The 19127-nt window shown below is 41.4% G+C and overlaps 2 protein-coding genes and 1 long non-coding RNA gene across 7 annotated transcripts in view; 2 read left to right on the plus strand and 1 right to left on the minus strand.

The window, feature by feature from the left end:
• The window catches only part of LOC106573366 (ELKS/Rab6-interacting/CAST family member 1), a 31875-nt gene extending 26685 nt beyond the window's left edge, over positions 1-5190 (minus strand). For 3 of the 4 annotated variants that reach the window (XR_006759694.1, XM_045697055.1, XM_045697052.1), the window contains exon 1: positions 3458-3675. The gene's annotated coding sequence lies outside the window, so the exon portion shown is untranslated. Of the gene's footprint in view, positions 1-3457; positions 3676-5002 lie in introns of those variants that run through there. The other variant, XM_045697053.1, reaches the window with a different exon arrangement.
• Positions 3204-10377, plus strand: LOC123727799 (uncharacterized). The gene is made up of 3 exons (XR_006759695.1): positions 3204-3510; positions 3851-3938; positions 10328-10377. It is a non-coding gene; the product is annotated as an uncharacterized lncRNA (long non-coding RNA).
• A 5286-nt stretch (positions 10378-15663) lies between these two features.
• Positions 15664-19127, plus strand: part of LOC106573365 (serine/threonine-protein kinase WNK1) — a 50812-nt gene continuing 47348 nt past the window's right edge. For both annotated transcript variants that reach the window (XM_045697046.1, XM_045697047.1), the window contains exon 1: positions 15664-15798. The gene's annotated coding sequence lies outside the window, so the exon portion shown is untranslated. The remainder of the gene's footprint in view (positions 15799-19127) is intronic.

The following is a 19127-nucleotide window of genomic DNA, read 5'->3' on the forward strand; positions in this document are numbered from 1 at the left end:
CCAGATGCCCCGAACAATCGGAAAGGGGATTCATCAGAGAAAATGACTTTACCCCAGTCCTCAGCAGTCCAATCCCTGTACCTTTTGCAGAATATTAGTCTGTCCCTGAAGTTTTTCCTGGAGAGAAGTGGCTTCTTTGCTGCCCTTCTTGACACCAGGCCATCCTCCAAAAGTCTTTGAATGCCTGCTGCCATTCCTGAGCAAGCTCTGTACTGGTGGTGCACCGATCCCGCAGCTGAATCAACTTTAGGAGACGGTCCTGGCGCTTGCTGGACTTTCTTGGGTGCCCTGAAGCCTTCTTCACAACAATTGAACCGCTCTCCTTGAAGTTCTTGATGATCCGATAAATAGTTGATTTAGGTGAAATCCTACTGGCAGCAATATCCTTGCCTGTGAAGCCCTTTTTGTGCAAAGCAATGATGATGGCACGTGTTTCCTTGCAGGTAACCATGGATGACAGAGGAAGAACAATGATTCCAAGCACCACCCTCCTTTTGAAGCTTCCTGCCTGTTATTCAAACTCAATTAGCATGACAGAGTGATCTCCAGCCTTGTCCTCAACACTCACACCTGTGTTAATGAGAGAATCACTGACATGATGTCAGCTGGTCCTTTTGTGGCAGGGCTGAAATGCAGTGGAAATGTTTTTGGGGGATTCAGTTCATTTGCATGGCAAAGAAGGACTTTGCAATTAATTGCAATTCATCTGATCACTCTTCATAACATTCTGGAGTATATGCAAATTGCCATCATACAAACTGAGGCAGCAGACTTTGTGAAAATTAATATTTGTGTCATTCAAAACTTTGGCCACAACTGTACATCCAGGGTCCCTACACCAATCGTGTAGGATGTCACAACTAGAGGTCGACCGATTAATCGGAATGGGCGATTAATTAGGGCCGATTTCAAGTTTTCATAACAATCGGAAATCGGTATTTTTGGACGCCGATTTGGCCTTTTTTTTTTTTTTACCTTTATTTAACTAGGCAAGTCAGTTAAGAACACATTCTTATTTTCAATGACGGCCTAGGAACGGTGGGTTAACTGCCTTGTTCAGGGGCAGAAAGACAGATTTTTACCTTGTCAGCTCAGGGATTCAATCTTGCAACCTTACGGTTAACTAGTCCAACGCTCTAACCACCTGCTTTACATTGCACTCCACGAGGTTACGCGAATGCAGTAAGAAGCTAAGGTAAGTTGCTAGCTAGCTTTAAACTTATCTTATAAAAAACAATCAATCATAATCACTAGTTAACTACACATGGTTGATGATATTACTAGTTTATCTAGCCTGTCCTGCGTTGCATATAATCGCTTAGGTACACGTTGCTCCAACCATAAACATCAATGCCTTTCTTAAAATCAATACACAAGTATATATTTTTAAACCTGCATATTTAGTTAATATTGCCTGCTAACATGAATTTCTTTAAACTAGGGAAAATGTGTCACTTCTCTTGCAAACAGAGTCAGGGTATATGCAGCAGTTTGGGCCGCCTGGCTCGTTGCGAACTGTGAAGACTATTTCTTCCTAACAAAGACAGCCGACTTCGCCAAACGGGGATGATTTAACAAAAGCGCATTTGCGAAAAAAGCACAATCGTTGCACGAATGTACCTAACCATAAACATCAATGCCTTTCTTAAAATCAATACACAGAAGTATATATTTTTAAACCTGCATATTTCGCTAAATGAAATCTAGGTTAGCAGGCAATATTAACCAGGTCAAATTGTGTCATTTTGCGCTCATTGCACGCAGTCAGGGTATATGCAACACTTTGGGTAATTTGTCAGAATTTTACGTAATTATGACATAACACTGAAGGTTGTGCAATGTAACAGGAATAACGTTTTGTTTTCGAGATGATAGTTTCCGGATTCGACCATATTAATGACCTAAGGCTCGTGTTTCTGTGTGTTATTATGTTATAATTAAGTCTATGATTTGATAGAGCAGTCTGACTGAGCGATGGTAGGCAGCAGCAGGCTCGTAAGCATTCATTCAAAATAGCACTTTCGTGCGTTTTGCCAGTAGCCCTTCGCAATGCATTGCGCTGTTTATGACTTCAAGCCTATCAACTCCCAAGATTAGGCTGGTGTAACCGATGTGAAATGGCTAGCTAGTTAGCGGGGTGCGCGCTAATAGCGTTTCAAACGTCACTCGCTCTGAGACTTGGAGTAGTTGTTTCCCTTGCTCTACATGGGTAACGCTGCTTCGAGGGTGGCTGTTGTCGATGTGTTCCTGGTTCGAGCCCAGGTAGGAGCGAGGAGAGGGGCGGAAGCTATACTGTTACACTGGCAATACTAAAGTGCCTATAAGAACATCCAATAGTCAAAGGTATATGAAATACAAATCGTATAGAGAGAAATAAATAAATAATAATACAAAATAAATAAAATAAAAATCGGCCGATTAATCGGTAGCGGAGTTTTTGGCCCTCCAATAATCGGTATCGGCGTTGAAAAATCCTAATCGGTCGACCTCTAGTCACAACGATGCAGAACGTAGCCCCCAAAGAGCAAGCAGCGGTTATAGCGGCAAGAAAAGAAAAAACTTAGTATGCAGGAACTACGAAGAAACCTAGAGAGGAAGCAGACTCTAGATGAGTCTGTACCGAACACTCCAGAAGAGGTCATACTCATGTTTCTGCATTCAACAATACATTGTTGCATTTCCAAATACATTAAAGACAAGCTGACTAAAGGAGAAACCAGAGTGGAAACGAGACTACCAACCATGGGCATAATCTTGCAATAAAACCTGCTCTAAGGTTTTTCAAAGGGACAATGCATTTTGGCAGATGCTTTGAGCGTGTCCAGTAAGAAATTCCCATATAGACAGCCAATAAACTCATCTATGGGTGTAGCTATCCATTAAAACAGTGATATGGGAATTCTTCCATAGTAAAGCAATTTTTCAATTAACCTGTTTTAGCAGATACATGCTTTGTTCTTGATTCGGTAGAAAAGTGTATCTTGTAAATGTCAGTTGCAGGCGGTTCTCCAAAAACAAGAGAATATAAAGAAAAATTGTAAAATCAAGATTTTGTATGGAGTGAGAAATAGGGTTGGGCGGTATCCAGATTTTCATACCATTCCTTTACCATACCAGGGTATACAGTATTACCAGTAGTGCACACAAAACTAATTTAGGCAGCAGGGATCTTGATCCAAGAGGGATTTGCTGTAACCAAGACGCTTGATCTAGCAAGCTAGCCACTTAGAAAGTTAGCAAATCATATAGCTGGAACCCTGAACTCGAGATAACTATCTAAGGTGTGGCAAATACATTTACTTATAGTTATAAGCAATGGCGTAGCACTCACACCTGAGCTTTAGGGCGCCCCTCTTGCATGCGTGTTGATTTTTGTTTTGGTTGCACTGGCATCTACTTCTACACATGGCCACGGCTGTGTCGCATAGAAACTATGTCGGTAGTCATGTCATCTTACCATCCAAAGGGAATGTATGCAGCCAGCTATACACTCGTATCCTCCGTGGACCGGTTCGTACATAAAACATTCTCCATTCAGGCTGCAAAGGCGTTGGTTTTCGCCTTCATTCGACTTAATGGCGAGAAGGCAAAAAGAAACGGGGAAAATATGCATAATTTCTTTATGAAACACAATTTTCCCCCACCATGCTACAGTGGCTAATGCTAGTCCCGGATGTTGTGTATCATGTTTCATAAAGCAAGTACGTTATTTTTCCTGTTTTGTTTCGACTTCTCGCCGACTAGTTCCTGAAAATATTTTGGAAAATGCAAGATGTCCTGCAGATTAAAAGAGGGAACTCCTTACTTGGTGGAAAAATATGAATTTGACTATCTTTCTGAATATTCTCAGATTTTTTGAGAACCACCTGCAACTGAACACGGACATGTGAAATACGTTTCTTCCCAATAGAGAACGAAGAAAGTATCGGCAAGAACAGGTTAGTTGAACATTTTTATTTCTACTAGCTAATGTATAAAGGCTACTATGGAATAATTCCCACATCGCCGTGTTAATGTAGGCCTATTGCTACTATGAATGAATGGACAGTTGTTTCAATGCCTATGTGAAATCCGCTACACCTACAGTTCAATAGTAGGCTCTGCAAAGACCGTTTTGTATAGATCATTTAGATTTTTTTCCTTACGTTCAGCGTCAAAGATAGAATTTCATGTAGGGACGCTGGTACGTTCTGGTACTGTATGTGTCACGTCACCTGGCTAATGTAGGGAGGAGCGCCCCTTTTCAATTGTATCCAATGACTGCGAGTTGTGGGCCCAAAAATGCGACCGAAAGTACAGAATTTCCTAAGAAAACCCACTTACTATCTTTATCAGTGATACATTTCACCATGGACCATTTCGAGGAGTTTCAAATGGCAGCCTAGCCTACAGCAAAAATGACGCTAATGTGACTTATCAAGCGTTACAATGTAACGTTTTGCTGCAATATCGAAAAAAAATCTTGTAATGTAGCACTGTTCCGACATTGAATGTAGATGGATCTTGCACTAGCCTATATCGCGCAAGGTAGTGTGCTACATTGTTTCTTGTTCGCTACGTTAGCTATGACTGAAAGGGCTGGCCATTTAAACATTGGGGAATAAAAACCTCATGGATGCAAGATAGACTGCTAACAAAACTGATAAATGGTCTGAAGGTTATACGATTGTCAACTTGGATGGCAAGACGTCTAAAATCTTTAGTAATGGACATCTAAAAAAATATTCGTTAAATACAGGAGCCACCCAATAGCTCCCTCTCAAATATCCCTTTCTTTTCCTCCTCCATTGCTGTAGGGCTGAACATCATTTACGGGGTTTTCCTTCATTTAAAGAAATGTGCTCCTCCCTAAAAAAAAAACTAACAATAATGCCGTTATTTTCTTTGCCAAAAAGGTCATAATATTCTGATGCATACATATTCATAAATATGATATGGTCAAGCAGAATCCTTAGAAATGAACACAATGATGACGAAAATCACTTAGAGTGAACTAGCCTACCGTGCTGTAGCTCTGTCTGATAGAGGTCAGTTTGTTGTATCCTGCGTCAAATGGAAAACGGCTACATATACGGACATTTTCCCTTATTTCCTCAGCATACCTCTATCTAATTTTCCCATCTTTTTTGCCAACACAACCAGCGGCTCTCGCTCTGGAGAGCCTGGGCGCTTCAGTGACGTCAAACCCGTGATGCGCGTTCACGACTGTCATCGCTTCGCTTTAATCCCAAAGGCGTGTTCCCGACGACATACCATAACGTACAAATAGTCGGTTTACTTTACAATTAATTTACTAGCCTTTTTATCTAATTGTGTTATTTTGTGTAGCCTATAACTTTTTCACCGGATAGGCCTAAAGTGTTTGAGAACCAATTTTAGGGTTGCAATCACCAAGAGGAGGATGGTAAAAATGCCCATACCATAACCCCATCGCCAACATGGGGCACTCTGTTCACAACATTGACATCAGCAAACCGCTCGCCCACACGACACCATACACGTGGTTTGCGGTTGTGCGGGTTGGACATACTGCCAAATTCCCTAAAACGATGTTGGAGATGGTTTAAGGTAAATAAATGAACAGCAACGGCTCTGGTGTACATTCCTACAGTCAGCATGCCAATTGCACACTCCCTCAAAACTTGAGACATCTGTGGCATTGTGTTGTGTGACAAAACTGCACATTTTAGAGTGGCCTTTTATTGTCCCCAGCACAAGGTGCACCTGTGTAATGATCATGCTGTTTAATCAGCTTCTTGATATGCCACACCTGTCAGGTGAATGGATTATCTTGGTAAAGGAAAAATGCTCACTAACAGGGAGTTAAACAAATGTGTGCACAAAATTTTAGAGAAATAAGCTTTTTGTGCATATAGAACATTTCTGGGATCTTTTATTTCAGCTCATGAAACATGGGACCAACACTTTACATGATGCGTTTATATTTTTGTCCACCCGGTGCAAACTCCGCCCACACGGGCAACAGGGCCAGCTTAATCTAATCCCCTCAGTGGTAGGGTGATTAAATAAATAAGAAATCCTTAGCAATCTATGCACAATACCCCATAACGACAAAGCAAAAACAGTTTTTTTGACATTTTTGCAAATGTATTAAAAATAAAAAACTGAAATACCTTATTTACATAAGTATTCACACCCTTTGCTATGAGAATCGAAATTGAGCTCTAGAGTTCCTCTGTGGAGATGGGAGAAACAGAAGGACAACCATCTCTGCAGCACTCCACCAATCAGGCCTTTTATGGTAGAGTGGACAGACGGAAGCCACTCCTCAGTAATAAGGCACCTATAGACTCTAAGACCATGAGAAACAAGATTCTCTGGTCTGGTGACATCAAGAAGGAGTTCCTCTGCAGCAGAGGTAACTCTGGGTCTTCTTTTTCTGTGACGGTCCTCATGTGAGCCAGTTTCATCATAGCGCTTGATGGTTTTTGCAACTGCGCTTTCAAAGTTGTTGACATTTTCTGTATTGACTGACCTCCATGTCTTAAAGTAATGATGGACTGTTGTTTCTCTTTGCTTATTTGAGCTGTTCTTGCCATAATATGGACTTGGTTTTTTACCAAATAGGGCAATCTTCTGTATACCACCCCTACCTTGTCACAACACAATTGATTGGCTCAAATGCATTAAGAAGGAAATGACCCAACATTCCTCTAGGCTGTATAAGGGCTATTTGACCAAGAAGGAGAGTGATGGAGTGCTGCATCAGATGACCTGGCCTTCACAATCACCCGACCTCAACCCATTTGAGATGGTTTGGGATGAGTTGGAGCGCAGAGTGAAGGAAAAGCAGTCAACAAGTGCTCAGCGTATGTGGGAACTCCTTTAAGTCTGTTGGGAAAGCATTTCAGGTGATGCTGGTTGAGAGAATACCAAGAGCGTGCAAAGCTGTCATCAAGGCAAAGGGTGGCTACTTTGAAGAATCTCAAATTTAAAATAAATTTTGATTTGTTGAACACTTTTTTGGTTACTACATAATTCCATATGTGTTATTTCATAGTGTTGATGTGTTCACTATTATTCTACAATGTAGAAAATATTTTAAAATAAAGGAAACCCCTTGAATGTGTAGGTGTGTCCAAACTTTTGACCTGTATGGTACATGTAGGTTGGGGTAAAGTGACTATGCATAGTGAATAAACACTGAGTAGCAGAAGAGTAAAAAAGACGGGGGGGGGATGGCTTGGGGGTTAAGAAGCCTTTTGGACCTAGACTTGGCGTTCCAGTATCACTTGCTGTGTGGTAGCAGAGAGAACTGTCTATGAGTAGGTTGGCTGGAGCCTTTGGCCATTTTTAGTGCCTTTCTCTGACACCGTCTGGCATAGAGGTCCTGATGGCAGGAAGCTTGGCCCCAGTGATGTACTGGGCCGCACGCACTCCCCTCTGTATTTTTATTTATTATTTTATTTAACCTTTTATTTAACTAGGCAAGTCAGTTAAGAACAAATTCTTATTTACAATGATGGCCTGCTTGCGGTTGAATGCCGAGCAGTTGCCATACCAGGCGGTGATGCAACCACTCAGGATGCTGTCAATGGTGCAGCTGTAGAACTTTTTGAGGATCTGAGGACCCATGCCAAATCATTTCAGTCACCTAAGGGGAAATAGGCATTGTGGTGCCCTCTTCACAACTGTCGTGGTGTGTTTGGACCATGATAGTTTGTTGGTGATGTGGACACCAAGGAACTAGAAGCTCTCAACCTGATCCACTACAGCCCTGTCGATGAGAATGGGGGTGTGCTCAGCCCTCCTTTTCCTATAGTCCACAATCAGCTCCTTTGTCCTGATCACGTTGAGGGAGAGGTTGTTGTCCTGGCACCACACTGCCAGGTTTCTGACCTCCTCACTATAGGCTGTCTCATTGTTGTTGGTGATCAGGCGTATCACCGTTGTGTCGTCAGCAAACTTAATGATGGTGTTGGAGTCGTGCTTGGCCACGCAGTCATGAGTGAACAGGGAGTACAGGAGGGGACTAAGTACGCATACTTGAGAACGCACCCCTGAGAATGCACAAGGTGCAATTTCAAAATTGGGTAGTGCATCATCAGTTCCTCTTGTCATGTTAGTCATTGCATACCTTAGAGAGCTATTTATAACTTGTCATCAACTAGCCCATGTCAGCAAACGTTTTTTTTATTTTGGTTGTTCAGCCCATAGATGTTGTTGAAATTCTTTTGTCACTCAAATATTACATGAATACAAATTAGACATGGTATAGAATTGCAAGAAAATGTGCTTCACAGTTGCAACATTTTCTTTGCACCCCATGACAAAATGTGTAGAATTGTAGGAATTCAACTTTAAACCTTCAAAATTCTCTCCACCAGCGAGGGCTGTTTACAGTTTGTGTCATGAACAGTGCTTGCGCCCGTAGATATAGACGTGGGGCGTGCAGGCGGGGTACGGGATGTTCCCCAATGCTGGAAGGGGGACCCCGAGTTAAAAAGATTGGGAACCCCTGATCTAGTGTATATATAAATAATTTGAGGCAACCCAACTTTCTAAAGCAGGAGTGTCAAACTCAATCACCGCATGGACCATATTGAAAAAAACAACGAATTTGTGGGCTAGGCGTAGCCTAGAGAGACAGTTGGCCCTTATGATAAAAGTGAGGCCTCAAGTCCACTGTCCCTTGAACCAAAAGCGATTGAACTTTCCCTGTACAATGTCTACTCAAATTCTTGGTATGTTTTGTCCCGTTTTGTCATTGTTGTCTTGTGTGATTTTCTCTTGTACATTATCACAAACGTGTCATGATATATAGATAACGGAACATTATGCATTCTAAAACTCTGCCTAAATTAAATTTTCACCTGGGGGGGTGCTCTTGTTTAGATTTTCATCATCAAACGGTTTACGCCGGGTCTTCTTGTCTTTCCGAAGCAGCAGTCGCAGTTTTGGACAGGGCAGTAGGCCTATAGTATAGCAGGGACAGAGCCAAAGATTTGGTCAAAGATTGTTATAACTAACCCAAGATAGACCAAAGCGGGTCGCGTCATAGTGGGCAGAACAAGCAAGCAGGTGGGCAGAGCCAAGCACGAGCTAGTGAGATCCTACTGGCGCGTTCTAGCATTTATTTGCATATTTCCTTTATGGAACGCCTACCCCCGTATGCAATATCGCAATTTTCCCTTGCACTCCTTCTTGCAATTTTTAAAAACTTTAGCAAAGGGCGAAGTCTAGAAAACACAGTCCACTCTGTTTGTTTCCGATTCTAGTTTTGGAAACAGAAGCCTGTTTAATCGATAAGAAAATTTGCAGAATGTCAGCCAAAATCCATCTCGCTCCATCTTCTCCAACTACCTGCCACTGGGATTCCTCTCATCACCATATTTGGTAGTTAGTAGAACCGCCAACCGGATGCTTCAAATTTATACATCTGGTGGAATATCTGGCTCATTGTTCTATCTGCATACTTGGCGTGCGTATGAAAGTGGGCTTGTCAACAGAAGTGGGTGTATTGAAAGCGAATCATCTAATTGGGGAGATTTCTTGCCACTCAAGACCATTTTGCGTGGCTGATTGGTATGCACGACAAGTTTGTTTAACTGTATCATTTTAGCTAAGCCTAACCTTTTTACAAACTTTAACCTCATTCTCCTAACCTGCCACCTCAATTATCCTAACATGCTACGGTAGTTCTCTTAACTTGCACTGGGAGGTAAGTGTTTATGAGAGGTTGCAGTATTCATTGATGATCACTGGCCAGCCGTGGTGCCTACATTTCAGGCCATTTAGTCGAATGACCATAGCCAACACATAGTAGTAGTTTATGTAGCCACTAGCAGGATGAATTTGGGGGAGTGCCCAGTTTTAAACTAGCTAGCAGACTGCTGTCGTTAGCGGGAAGGAGGCGCTAACGACAGCAGTCTGCTAGCTAGTTTAAAACTGGGCACTCCCCCAAATTCATCCTGCTAGTGGTCTTCCTGTCTGGGTTGGTGCCCCCCCTTGGGCTGTGCCATGGTGGAGATCTTTGTGGGCTATACTCGGCCTTGTCCCGGGATGGTATGTTGGTGGTTGGAGATATCCCTCCAGTGGTGTGGAGGCTGTGCTTTGGCAAAGTGGGTGGGGTTATATCCTACCTGTTTGGCCCTGTCCGGGGGTTTCATCGGATGGGGCCACAGTGTCTCCTGACCCCTCCTGTCTCAGCCTCCAGTATTTATGCTGCAGTAGTTTATGTGTCGGGGGGCTAGGGTCAGTCTGTCACATCTGGAGTATTTCTCTTGTCTTTTCCGGTGTCCTGTGTGAATTTAAACATGCTCTCTCTAATTCTCTCTTTCTCTTTCTTTCTTTCTCTCTCTCGGAGGACCTGAGCCCTAGGACCATGCCTCAGGACTACCTGGCTTGATGACTCCTTGCTGTCCCCAGTTCACCTGGCCGTGCTGCTGCTCCAGTTCCAACTGTTCTGCCTGCAGCTATGGAACCCTGACCTGTTCACCGGACGTGCTACCTGTCCCAGACCTGTTGTCCCAGACTTGCTGGAACCCTGACCTATTCACCGGACGTGCTACCTGTCCCAGACCTGCTGTTTGCAACTCTCTAGAGACAGCAGGAGCGGTAGAGATACTCTCAAAGATCGGCTATGAAAAAGCCAACTCACACTTACTCTTGTGTTACTGACTTGTTGCACCCTCGACAACTACTATGATTATTATTATTTGACAATGCTGGTCATTTATGAACATTTGAACATCTAGGCCATGTGCTGTTATAATCTCCACCCGGCACAGCCAGAAGAGGACTGGCCACCCCTCATAGCCTGGTTCCTCTCTAGGTTTCTTCCTAGGTTTTGGCCTTTCTAGGGAGTTTTTCCTAGCCACCGTGCTTCTACACCTGCATTGCTTGCTGTTTGGGGTTTTAGGCTGGGTTTCTGTAGAGCACTTTGAGATATCAGCTGATGTAAGAAGGGCTATATAAATACATTTGATTTGATTTGGTTCTAGGCCTCGGGTGGCACGAGAGTTTCAAGACCCGCCTAGTCTGTTAGAATCAACGCTGAAGAAAGTGGACTTTGTCGCTTTTATAGCAATGGTGATAAATGGCACTGCACAAATTGAAAAGAGTTCAAGAAAGATTGACATCATTGTTTCTGCAGCTGAACTACACTGAACAAAAATATAAACGTAATATGTTTCATGAGCTGAAATAAAAGAACCCAGAAATGTTCCATAGGGATAGCTTCACCATAGGGATGGTGGCAGGTTACCTCCAGTTGTTTTTCATGGTCTTAGAGTCTTTAGCTGCCTTTTGGCAAATTCCAAGTTGACTGTCATGTTTCTTTTACTGAGGAGTGGCTTCCATCTGGCCATTCTACCATAAAGGCCTGATTGGTGGAGAGCTGCAGAGATGGTTGTCCTTCTGGAAGGTTCTCCCATTTCCACAGAGGAACTCTATCAGAGTGACCATCGGGTTCTTGGTCACCACCCTGAACAAGGCCCTAATCCCACAATTGTTGAGTTTGGCTAGGTGGCCAGCTCCAGGAAGAATCTTAGTGGTTCCAACATTCTCCCATTTAAGAATGATGGAGGCCACTGTGTTCTTGGGGATCTTCAATGCTGCAGACATTTTTTGGTACCCTTTCCCAGATCTGTGCCTCGACACAATCCTGTCTTGGAGCTCTATGGACAATTCCTTCGACCTCATGGCTTGGTTTTTGCTCCAACATGCACTGTCAATTATGGGACCTTATATAGACAGGTGTGCCTTTCCAAATAATGTCCAATCAATTTAATTTACCACAGGTGTACTCCAATCAAGTTGTAGAAACATCTCAAGGATGATCAATGGAAAAATGATGCACCTGAGCTCAATTTCGATTCTCAAAGGGTCATAGGGTCTGAATTCTTATGTAAATAAGGTATTTCAGTTTTTTATTTTTAATACATTTGCAAAAAAAACGGTATTCTCTTTGTCATTATGAGGTATTGTGCATAGATTGCTGAAAATATTTTTTTATTTAATACATTTTAGAATAAGGCTATAACGTAACAAATGTAGAAAAAGTCAAGGGATCTGAATACTTTCCGAACTTCAGAAAGTTTTCATACCTGAATTAAAAATGGATTAAATGTACTCTATTTTTTTCTCACCCATCTACACATACTAGGTTCTTGCCAAGGAGAGGATTGGAGCCTTCCAAACACAGAAAGGCAGCGTTGATTCTTCTTCTTTGGGTTTATTGGCGAACTACACACAAAAATGTGTATTGTCGCCACCAACTGGAAAGGTGTGAGAAATTCACTAAAGAAAAGTAAATTCCACTGTCTACAGGAAAGATCAAATTAACATTATTCCACACAAACTACGAAGAAGAAGAAAAAAAACAAATATATATATATATATATATATATATATATATATATTCCCACTCCTTCAGTCATTTGAAACCTAAAATCCCCTGCTCAGTCTCGACAGGGTGGGACCACACGAGTCAGTACCAATGATGTACAGTGGCTTCAGAAAGTATTCAGACCCTTTGACTTTTTCCACATTTTGTTGTGTTACACCCTGAATTTAAAATGAAATCAATTTAGATTTTTTTGCAAAGAAGGGCACCTATTGGTTGATGGGTGAAAGTGAAAACATGTTTTTGAAAGTTTTTTCAAATGTATTGAAAATGAAATACAGAAATATATTTTTTAGATAAGTCGAAATATAAAATGTACATACAATACTTTGTGGAAGCAACTTTGGCAGCGATTACAGCTGTGAGTTTTTATGGGTAAGTCTGTCTCTAAGAGCTTTCCACACTTGGATTGTTTTGCCTGTGCTTAGCTTCATTTCATTTATTTTTTATCTTGAAAACTCCTCAGTCCTTAACTATTACAAGCATACCCATAATGTGATGCAGCCAACACTATGCTTGAAAATATGGAGAGTGGTACTCAGTAATGTGTTGTAATGGATTTGCCCCAATCATTACACTTTGTTTTCAGGACAAAAAGTTAATTCCTTTCCACATTTTTTTGCTGTATTACTTTAATGCCTTGTTGCCAACAGGATGCATGTTTTGGAATATTTGTATTCTTTACAGGCTTCCTTTTCACTCTTTTAATTAGGTTAGAATTGTAGAATAACTACAAAGTTGTTGATCAATCCCCAAATTTATTTTGCCCATCTACCAATAGGTGCCCTTCTTTGCGAGGCATTGGAAAACCTCCCTGGTCTTTATGGTTGAATCTGTGTTTGAAATGTACTGCTCGACTGAGGGACCTTAGAGATAATTGCATGTATGGGGTACAGAGATGAGGTAGTAATTAAAAAAACATTTTAAACACTATTATTGCACACAGAGAGTCCATTCAGCTGATTATGTGACTTGCTAAGCACATATTTACTCCTGAACGTATTTTGGCATGCCGTAACAAAGGCGTTGAATACTTATTGACTAAAGACATTTCAGCTTTTCATTTATAATGAATTTGTTAAAAAAACAAACATAATTCCACTTTGACATTATGGGGTATTGTTTGTGTATGGGTCAGTGACAATTTTTAAAATTGATTTAATTTTAAATTCAAGCTGTATCACAACAAAATGTGGAAAAAGTCATAGGGTCTGAATACTTTCTGACGGCACTGTACATATTATACTGTAAATACACTGTAAATATTCCCACTCCTTCAGTCATTTGAAACCTCAAATCCCCTGCTCAGGCTCGACAGGATGGGACCACACGAGTCAGTACCAATGATGTACAGTGCCTTCAGAAAGTATTCAGACCCTTTGACTTTTTCCACATTTTGTTGTGATACAGCTTGAATTTAAAATGAAATCAATTGGCCCACAGACACACATATATACAGTGGGGGGGGAAATTATTTAATCCGCTGCTGATTTTGTACGTTTGCCCACTGATAGAGAAAGGATCAGTCTATAATTTTAATGGTAGGCTTATATGAACAGTGAGAGACAGAATAACAACAAAAATATCCAGAAAAACGCATGTCAGAAATGTTAGAAATAGATTTGCATTTTAATGAGGGAAATAAGTATTTGACCCCCTCTCAATCAGAAAGATTTCTGGCTCCCAGGTGTCTTTTATACAGGTAACGAGCTGAGATTAGGAGCACACTCTTAAAGGGAGTGCTCCTAACCGCAGCTTGTTACCTGTAAAAAAGACACCTGTTCACAGAAGCAATCAATCAATCAGATTCCAAACTCTCCACCATGGCCAAGACCAAAGAGCTCTCCAAGGATGTCAGGGACAAGATTGTAGACCTACACAAGGCTGGAATGGGCTACAAGACCATCGCCAAGCAGCTTGGCGAGAAGGTGACAACATTTGGTGCGATTATTCGCAAATGGAATAAACACAAAAGAACTGTCAATCTCCCTCGGCCTGGGGCTCCATGCAAGATCTCACCTCGTGGGATTGCAATGATCATGAGAACGGTGAGGAATCAGCCCAGAACTACACGGGAGGATCTTGTCAATGATCTCAAGGCAGCTGGGACCATAGTCGCCAAGAAAACAATTGGTAACACACTACGCCGTGAAGGACTGAAATCCTGCAGCGCCCGCAAGGTCCCCCTGCTCAAGAATACATATACATGCCCGTCTGAAGTTTGCCAATGAACATCTGAATGATTCAGAGGACAACTGGGTGAAAGTGTTGTGGTCAGATGAGACCAAAATGGAGCTCTTTGGCATCAACTCAACTCGCCGTGTTTGGAGGAGGAATGCTGCCTATGACCCCAAGAACACAATCCCCATCGTCAAACATGGAGGTGGAAACATGCTTTGGGGGTGTTTTTCTGCTAAGGGGACAGGACAACTTCACCGCATCAAAGGGACGATGGAAGGGGCCATGTACCGTCAAATCTCGGGTGAGAACCTCCTTCCCTCAGCCAGGGCATTGAAAATGGGTCGTGGATGGGTATTCCAGCATGACAATGACCCAAAACACACGGCCAAGGCAACAAAGGAGTGGCTCAAGAAGAAGCACATTAAGGTCCTGGAGTGGCCTAGCCAGTCTCCAGACCTAAATCCCATAGAAAATCTGTGGAGGGAGCTGAAGGTTCGAGTTGCCAAACGTCAGCCTCGAAACCTTAATGACTTGGAGAAGATCTGCAAAGAGGAGTGGGACAAAATCCCTCCTGAGATGTGTGCAAACCTGGTGGCCAACTACAAGAAACGTCTGACCTCTGATTGCCAACAAGGGTTTTGCCACCAAGTACTAAGTCATGTTTTGCAGAGGGGTCAAATACTTATTTCCCTCATTAAAGTGCAAATCATTTTATAACATTTTTGACATGCGTTTTTCTGGATTTTTTGTTGTTGTTATTCTCTCTCTCACTGTTCAAATAAACCTACTATTCAAATTATAGACTGATCATTTCTTTGTAAGTGGGCAAATGTACAAAATCAACAGGGGATCAAATACTTTTCTCCCACTGTATATATATATATATATATATATATATATATATATATATATATATATATATATGTTGGAGCCTTCCAAACACAAACGGGCAGCGTTTTTTCTTTCTTTCGTAGTTTGTGTGGAATAATGTTCATTTGATCTTTCCTGTAGACAGTGGAATGTACTTTTCTTTAGTGAATTTTTCACCCCTGTCCGGTTGGTGGTGACAATGTAAATTTTTGCGTGTAGTTCGCCAATAAACCCAAAGAAGAAGAATCAACGCTGCCTTTCTGTGTTTGGAAGGCTCCAACCGGCTCCTTTGGCAAGGACCTTCTTGGGTAAACAAACGTCTCGGAGAGTTTTCTCACAGCTTGGTGGCTACTTATGGATGGAAACTTGACCACACAACGGTAAATGAAACTACCGATTACCGTATTTCTATTAGTATTCTATGAGCGGGAGAGAAATCGCAGTTTTGGCAACGCGGAACTGTCCTTCGATGTTCTATGCGGAGATGGGCTAACAAAGAACTCTCGCTCCAGCTAGCCAACGCGAATCGGACAGATTTCAAACAGTCAAGTGCCAAATCTCATGTTCGTTTTTTGTCTTTGTATTATTATTGTTTTGTGTTAGTTAACGTTTCGATTTCACGATGATGTAATTTGACAAACGTTAATTCATCAATTGTTATTTTATCAAGTTGGGGTAGCTAACTGTTACGATGGCGACTAGCAACTTATCTCGATAACTTAAAGTAGTTAACTAACTATGAGATATTTCCAAATACAGTACAGTGTGAAGGCTAAAACTGCTTCTCCGATCACACTAGTAGGCGATATCATGGGGACCTTGGCTACCTTAGCTCATGCGTAGATACACATCATCGGGTCTAACGGTCGTCTCGAGTCGAACTGCGCATGTGCAAGCGGTCAACTCAAAGGCACTCCTGTGATATAAAGTTATTTTTTTACGAAAATTAAAACGTGCCAGTTGGTCAGTTTCACGAGGTTGGAGTAATAAGATGTTAAACCACTTATGACATTTGCTTGAATCTAGGTTGCGCCTTTAGATTTTGAGAAAATTAACAACCAAGTAAGAATTCTTCACTTCTGGTTTGTTTGGTCTGTTTCTCAAGCATTCCCGGAGGTCTTGCCTTTGGGTTTAGAACCTTTTTATATTTCTATCACTCATTTTTAGGTAAGTTAATAATACTAGCTAGCTAACTGCGCAGTCGCCATGGAATGATGGTGAGCTAACTAACTAGTAGCTAACGTTTGTCGACAGACGATACAGAAAAACAATAAAAAGACTATACAGATTTTATATTTTTAAACGGTTGCTTTTTTTCTTTGTATTTTCTTCTACCAGATCTGTTGTGTTATATTCGGATACATTCAATTCACATTTCTACAAACTTCAGTGTTTCCTTTCAAATGGTACCAATAATTTGCATATCTTTGCTTCAGGGCCTGAGCTACAGGCAGTTAGATTTGGGTATGTCATTTTAGGGGAATATAGAAAAGAAGTTAGGCTAAAACTGTTAATCCAATATAAATCCCCAATCACAATTGTAACATCTTTGATTGTAGGCGACTTTGGCTCGCTGAACTCATGCATATAAATAGGTGTAACGGTCGTCTCGCGCCGAACTGCGCATGTGCATACTGTAAAATCAAAGCCACTCCTTAAATATCAAGTTGCTTTTAGGGAAATTAAAACATTTTATTTTCCCGAGGTTGGAATAATAACGTGTTCAACTAGTTACGACGTTAGCTATAATCAAGGTTGTTACTTTAGAGTTCGAGAAAATGAACAGCTAAGAAATAATCTTTCACTTCTCTGACTGATTTATCTAACTCTGAACCCAGGTCTGTTTCGCAAGCGTTCCTGGAAGTCTCGCGATGTTGCGACTCTGGGTTTAGAAATTCTGCAGTTTGGGCGTTGAGTATATTTGGTCGCTAATGTTATCTATCTAGCTAGAAAATGTGAACAAATTTAGGTCAAGCATTTCACATTGATAACTGACTCATCAATGTCAACTTTTTGTTGAGTGTAGCATATACACAAATAGGTTGTGCTGAATTGAATCACACGATTTTCTCTACAAAGCTCAGAAATTAAGCCGTGTAGGTCTAAACCCTTAGACCGCAATATCTGCAAAGCTAGCATATAGAATTGTTTAAAGATTGTCATAAAATGTATCATTTAGCCATTGGATTTTAGGACCCCTTTAGGTATAACAAAAATATATACTGAACAAAAATAAAAACGTAACGTGTTTGTCCCATGTTTCTTGAGCTGAAATGAAAGATCCCAGAAATGTTCAATACGCACCAAAAGGTTGTTCTAATTTTGTGCACAAATTTGTTAACATCCTTGTTAGTGGGCAGCAGGTAGCCTAGTGGTTAGAGCGTTGGACTTGTAACTGAAAGGTTGCAAGATCGAATCCCCAGCTGACAAGGTAGACATGTCATTCTGCCCCTGAGCAAGGCAGTTAACCCACTGTTCCTAGGCCATCATTGAAAATAAGAATTTGTTCTTAACTGACTTGCCGAGTTAAATAAAGGTAAAATAAAAAGTGAGCATTTCTCCTTTGCCAAAATCCACTTGTCAGGTGTGGCACATCAAGAAGCTGATTAAACAGCATGATAACAGGTGCATGTTGTGCTGGGGACAATTAAAGACCACTCTAAAATGTCCAGTTTTGTCACAACACAATGCCACAGATGTCTCAAGTTTTGAGGGAGTGTGCAATTGGCATGCTGACTGCAAGGAATGTCCACCAGAGCTGTTACCAGAGAATTGAATGTTCATTTTCTACCATAAGCCGCCTCCAATGTCATTTTAGAGAATTTGCAGTATGTCCAAACGCCTCACAACTGCAAACCATGTGTATAGCATCGTGTGGGCGAGCGGTTTGCTGATGTCAACGTTGTGAACAGAATGCCCCATTGTGGCGGTAGGGTTATGGTATGGGCAGGCATAAGCTATGGACGACCAACATAATTGCATTTTATCCATGGCAATTTGAATGCACAGAGATACCATGGCGAGATCCTGAGCCCCATTGTCTTGACATTCATCTGCCACCATCACCTCATGCAAGATAATGCACGGCCCCATGTTGCAAGGATCTGTACACAATTCCTGGAAGCTGAAAATGTTCTTCCATGGCCTGTATACTCAGCAGACATGTCACACTGTTGCGCATGTTTGGGATGCTTTGGATCGACGTGTACAACAGTGTGTTCCAGTTCCCGGCAATATCCAGCGACTTCGCATAGCCATTGAAAAGGAGTGGGACAACATTCCACAAGCCACAATCAACAGCCTGATCAACTCTATGCGAAGATGTCACGCTACATGAGGCAAATGGTGGTCACACCAGATACTGACTGGTTTTCTGTTGGTCACAAGGTATGTGACCAACAGATGCATGTCTGTATTCCCAGTCATGTGAAATACATAGATCAGGGCCTATTGAATTAATTTCATTTGACCAATTTTCTGTATATTAACTAACTCTTTGAAAATATATATATCACACAAACAAAATAACTGATTAAATATTGAATTTGGCATTTAATGCTATAGCCCATAGAAATATATTGAATAACACATTCACATATGACAAAACAGAAAGTAAATAAATAATAAGGAACAAGGTTTTGAAGTGAGATCTATATCTGAGAGAGGAAAATAACTTAGAAAAAATAAATTGTAGACCCATGTTTGGTCA

Source organism: Salmo salar, chromosome ssa16, assembly GCF_905237065.1.
Source record: "Salmo salar chromosome ssa16, Ssal_v3.1, whole genome shotgun sequence".
Lineage (NCBI taxonomy): Eukaryota > Metazoa > Chordata > Actinopteri > Salmoniformes > Salmonidae > Salmo > Salmo salar.